The sequence below is a fragment of the Mesoplodon densirostris genome, chromosome 12, assembly GCF_025265405.1.
Source record: "Mesoplodon densirostris isolate mMesDen1 chromosome 12, mMesDen1 primary haplotype, whole genome shotgun sequence".
NCBI classification, from domain to species: Eukaryota; Metazoa; Chordata; class Mammalia; order Artiodactyla; family Ziphiidae; genus Mesoplodon; species Mesoplodon densirostris.
In genome coordinates, this window is record NC_082672.1 from 84868385 (window position 1) to 84873581 (window position 5197).

Here is a 5197-nt window from a genome sequence, read left to right on the forward strand (position 1 = left end):
AAGTTTTCCCTGCCTCCTACTTCTCCCCCACCTTTTCAACTTCTTGATGGAGATGAATTTCCTGAAAAAAATAGATTGCTTCAGAGAAAGTGGTACTGAAGCTTTATATAAACACTTCAGTTCATTAATGAACCCATGTGGCTGATTAGGTTCTTGGGTATGTTCTCAAGTTTCAGTTTCAAATTAATTCTTTCCCTAGAGAAAGGGACTTTGTTTAATCAAATGGGTAGAATTCCCAGCATCGGGCCATGCATACAGGATCACTTTAACAAATGCTTGTTGAAGAGGAATGTAATGACTTCTGCTCAGAAACTTTCAGGTTTGACAATTTACAGTGGAATGAGAGCTCTGACTACAACTGAATGAAGGATAAAGACTAAAAACTGAAGGAAAAACTGATTTAGGAAAATTGTGAATGCCCAATACCCATGGTGACAACCATCCCTTGTGTTAAAGGGGCTCTCATTAGTGAAGTCACCAGGGGCCCTCCGGTTTGAGAACTCTGCGAAGGTGTTCCATACCCTGCACCCTCGGAAGGAGATGGATTATTCCTGTCCTGATTTCTGTTGGCTCTGCTTGGTTTTTCCAGCATGCAGCACACTGGAAAAAGTAACTTCATGTTCATACCTTTCATTCTGTGTATTGTCTCTCTTGGGACTCTATAAATATTTCTTCATCTCTGGCCTAAAAACTACCATGTCCATTTACAGCCTGAAAAGATCCTTTTGTTGGTATTTCGTTGGAGGTTGACATCATCAGTAATAACAGCAGTAATATCAGTGATGATGGGGGATATGCCATTCCTCATTGCTTTTCTTGCTCTTTTCTGGTTCCATTCATGTGTTTTCTCCAGGAAGTCAGGATTGAACTCATAGGCACCATCTTCTCCGAAGAAAAATAATTATCCGTGCTGAAAATCAGGGCCCTGGGAAAGTTGTGTTGCTATTGTCTGGCCAGTGCAGTTTCCTCCGAGCCGGAGACCTCGCAGGAGGTAGAGGTGTTTCCGAAAGCTGAGACGGCGCAGAGGTGTCCCAGGAGGAGGGCAGCGGGGCAGGTGGTCAAGGCTGCTGCTGCCAGAGGCTCAGCCTCCCAGAGGATTCAAGAAAACTCTCCTCATGGGGTGGGGGCTGCGAGAGCCTTGCGTCCCCTTTCCGGAAGTCCCAGACCTCTTATTTTAGCCCAGACCTGCTCATTTCCAGAAAAACAAAAATGATCAAATCCATTTTGTAAAATGCTAAATGGAAGAAAAATATAAACCTGAACAGGGTGGAAGAGTAGCAATAAAATGCTTGACAAAGTAGGCATTTTTCGGGAGAGATCAGGGAATGTTGAAACAAATTTGGAATGTTGTATAGTCAGCAGCTATTATTATTTAAACTCATGGAGAAAGGAAATGGACATAAGACGCTTTGGGGATTGTAAAAGGAAAAATATACATTTCAAAATAAACATTATATTTATATTTTGAATGATGATATTAGAGTAATTTACTTCATTTTAATATAAGGGGAAACACTAGAACAAAACATAAATTTCCTTTTACAGAGACAAAAAGCACAAGACACATTCACCATGGCTTTGTGCTCAGGTGAGATTCTATTAAATATCCAACTGCTATATAAAGATAGAGAAAATATTTAATGGAGAAACAGGAAGTGACATCCATATGGCTCTTGTCTGTGGTTTTAACCAACATCTGTTATTCTCAAAAGGCCAATACGAAATGGTCTAGGCTAGTGGTTGTCAATATATGGGCAGCATAGAATTCTTCCTTCAGATTAAATCTTACTCCAAAGACCGAAATTTAGAATGGTTAAAAACACTGATCTGCTAATTAAAGATGATGTGAAAGTCCCTGGCCCTGGCCTCCTGGGCCCCTCTACCCACATATTCAACAACTGCTGAGGGTCCCCCAAAGCTCAGTATTAATTAAGCCTCAGTGTGACTCTGCACAGTCATTCATAAAGGGTGATTGAAAAGTAGGTAGGACATGGAAAGGGAGATATTGCTGCCATAATACTTGACAAAGATATGTATCAATGATACCTACTGCTTGTCTTTTTAAAGGTGTTTAGGCAGAATACATCTTTATGAAACCATGATATCATAATTTGTCTATTTTAAATCATATAATCAATAACTACATTAATAACTATGCACCATACTCTGGCCACATGCCTTTTATACTTTATTGCTGAACCTGCAAGATAGGTATTTCTATTTCTAATTGAAGATTCATAAATTAAAGCTCAGAAAAGTTAAATCTCTTGTCTGTGTTAAAAAAAAAAAAAACCCAGTGGCAGATCCACTATGCCAAAGTTGGACTCTCTGATATAAAAACTTGTTCTCTTTCTTTATAACATGTTGCCTTCTAATGAAATTGCATGCCTAGAGAATTTTAGAATCACATCTTATCACCTTTAAACATCAAAAACAATCTTATCTAGCATAAATTATTGAAAGGCAGGTTTTTCTTCTTTTAAGCATTTGAGCAATGTGATAAACAGATGCTCGCAGTGTCTAAACTGCTAAAGTAAAAAAGTATATATTTAATTAATTGATGTCTTCATAAGTGAGGTATTTTTTTTCCAATTAAGAATCACCAATGGAAGCCCTGCTCAGAAATTAAACAAGTGATAGAAAGAAAAGGTACAACACTATTAGAGATAATTGGTAAATTAGCATTAAAAGTTGCTTGTTTTATTGACCTGTCAATACACTGAATAGATTTTTTAAATCTTTTTTGTGCATTATGACTATCTAAAAGAAAATTTGGATTTTCTTCATTCCATTTTGCAATTACATTTAATTAATTCTGTTTTGGTAACCATTAAATGAAAGAATCACATTGATGTGAATTCCTGTTTATCCTTTAGAATTCAAACATGATCGATTTCTAAGTCATGAGATGAAAAATAATATTGATATTAGGCAAGTTTATTAAAACTTTGATGATCTTACAATAATTTTGCCCCAGGGTAGCGTATTTGAACTCTTAGTGGAGCACAGAGAACAGGACAGTAGACATGAAATAGTGGACATGATTAGAGAAGGATTTTGTTATAAGAACAGAATCATGGGCTACAAATTTTATCCTGACTCTCCTCAAAAGGTCCAATAGATGTTTACAAGAGCACTCATGCACACAAAAATGGAAAAATCCATACATTTCATGGACGATTTGGATTATTACCGTCTCTATACTAATACTAATCCCTAGGAATCTAGAACACTTTAGTCCTTTGGTCCAAGTGGTAGCTTATTGAAATCAGATGCTGAATGAGTACTTAAATTAAAAGTGTTCATGTGACCCATTGGCTCTTTGACTAAACAAGTGGTTGTTACTCTGGTTCCCAAATTAAGATGAGAGTAAATGTAATCAGCAGCTAAGAGAATGCCACAGTAACTCTCTGTCCTGTGGTAACCATGGTTGAAAGAGCCAGGTGGAGGGTCCTGATCCTCAGCCCTTTATTTGTCAGGATTCTCTAGAGGAACAGAAACAACAGGAGATAGATATTAGATAGATAGATAGATAGATACATACATACATACCTATATACATACATACATTCAGATATACGGAGATTTATTATAGGAAATGACTCACATATGGAAACTGAGAAGTTCTACAGTCTGCTGTCTATAAGTTGGAGAAAAGGAAAGCTGATGGTATAACTCAATACAAGTCTGAAGGCATGAGAACCCGGGTGGGGTGGGTGTATAGAATAAGTTCTGGAGTCCTAAGTCCCAAGAACCAGGAGGTCTGATGTCTGAGAAGAGGAAAAGATTGATGTCCCAGCTCAAGAAGAGAGAAGAAATTCATACTTCCTTCAACTCTTGTTCTATTTGGGCCCTCAGTGGATTGTTTGGTGTCCACCCACACTGGTGAGGGTGGATCTTCTTTACTCAGTCTACTCAATCAGATGTTAATCTCTTCCAGAAACACCCTCACAGTCATACCTAGAAATAATGTCTTACCAGCTATCTGGGTATCCTATGCCCAGTCAAGTTGACACATAAAATTAACCATCACACACTTTATCTCAAAAGTGTAAAATAATTAGCAATATCACATGCCTGGGTGAGTCCTGGAGATTAGTGCCACCAGTGAAGGCAAGAGATACAGAGGTGATGATTCCAATCACACCATGACTTAATGTGCCCACTGTCTTGAGCAGATCTACCTATCTTAGAGAATGAGTGGATTATCATAAACTCAATTAGCTAGCGATTCCAATTGCTGATGTTATTTCACATCATATCCGTTATCATTTTACAATTTATATATTTAAATATTTTATATTTATTTATACATATGTATTTCTTCTCCATCTCATAAGTCAGCAAAAACCAGGATTTGTTTGTGTTAATTTAATAGGAGTAATATTATATCTTCATTAACTTGTTTTGTTGGCCCTGTACCCCTCAAGACCTTTTATCTTCCTCCCAAATCTGCTCTGAAACCTTGATTTCATAAGGCTGATAGAACCCAACGAATAGAAAACAGCAGGTCTGCCAGATGCCGGGTCTGTAAGCTCCTATTGCCGGAGGGTGAGAAATGATTCTTATTAAAATCTGGAAGACTGATTCCTCAGTAGAGTTCTGGGGGAATTTAGAAGCCTGGAAATTACAGGATATTCCTTCCAAAATGAATGATAATTTGCTGTACCTCGTACTGTTTATACCACAAATAATGAGACAAAACATATGATACATCCTTTTGTATTTTGCAGGAAAAATGTAATTTTTGGGGGTGTGTTGCTCTGATTCATTTATTGAGTAGCTCAAAATGCTACCAGTATTGAGAGAAAAATAGAAAAGAGTAGATATTTTAACTGATTTGTGCTGTATGTCTGTAGCTTTTTCACTGGGACTTTATGACTAGGGAATTCAGTGTTACCCAAAGTACCTGTGTCATACTTGGATGTTATGTGGTGTTTGTGGTAAGCCATGGCACACAGAATCCTATGTTTTGGCATAAATACAGGTAACAAGTCATTAACAAATACTTATTTTCCCTTAGAAAAAGAATGATCGGTTTGCTAATAAACCCTAGTAGAGATTGAATACCTGATTATAGAACTAGGTAGCCCAGTAATTTGAGTTGCCTATCATGAACTGAGTGTTACCAGATGTTATAAACCAGAAAAAGTAGGCATGTTCCTCAAACTAAATCAGAAAATACTACTGTGAACAG

The 5197-nt window shown here is 37.3% G+C and overlaps 1 pseudogene; it reads right to left on the reverse strand.

Moving 5' to 3' along the window:
• Positions 1–329: 329 nt before the first annotated feature.
• LOC132499882 (NEDD4-binding protein 2-like 1) lies at positions 330–4952 on the reverse strand (annotated as a pseudogene).
• Positions 4953–5197: the final 245 nt, after the last annotated feature.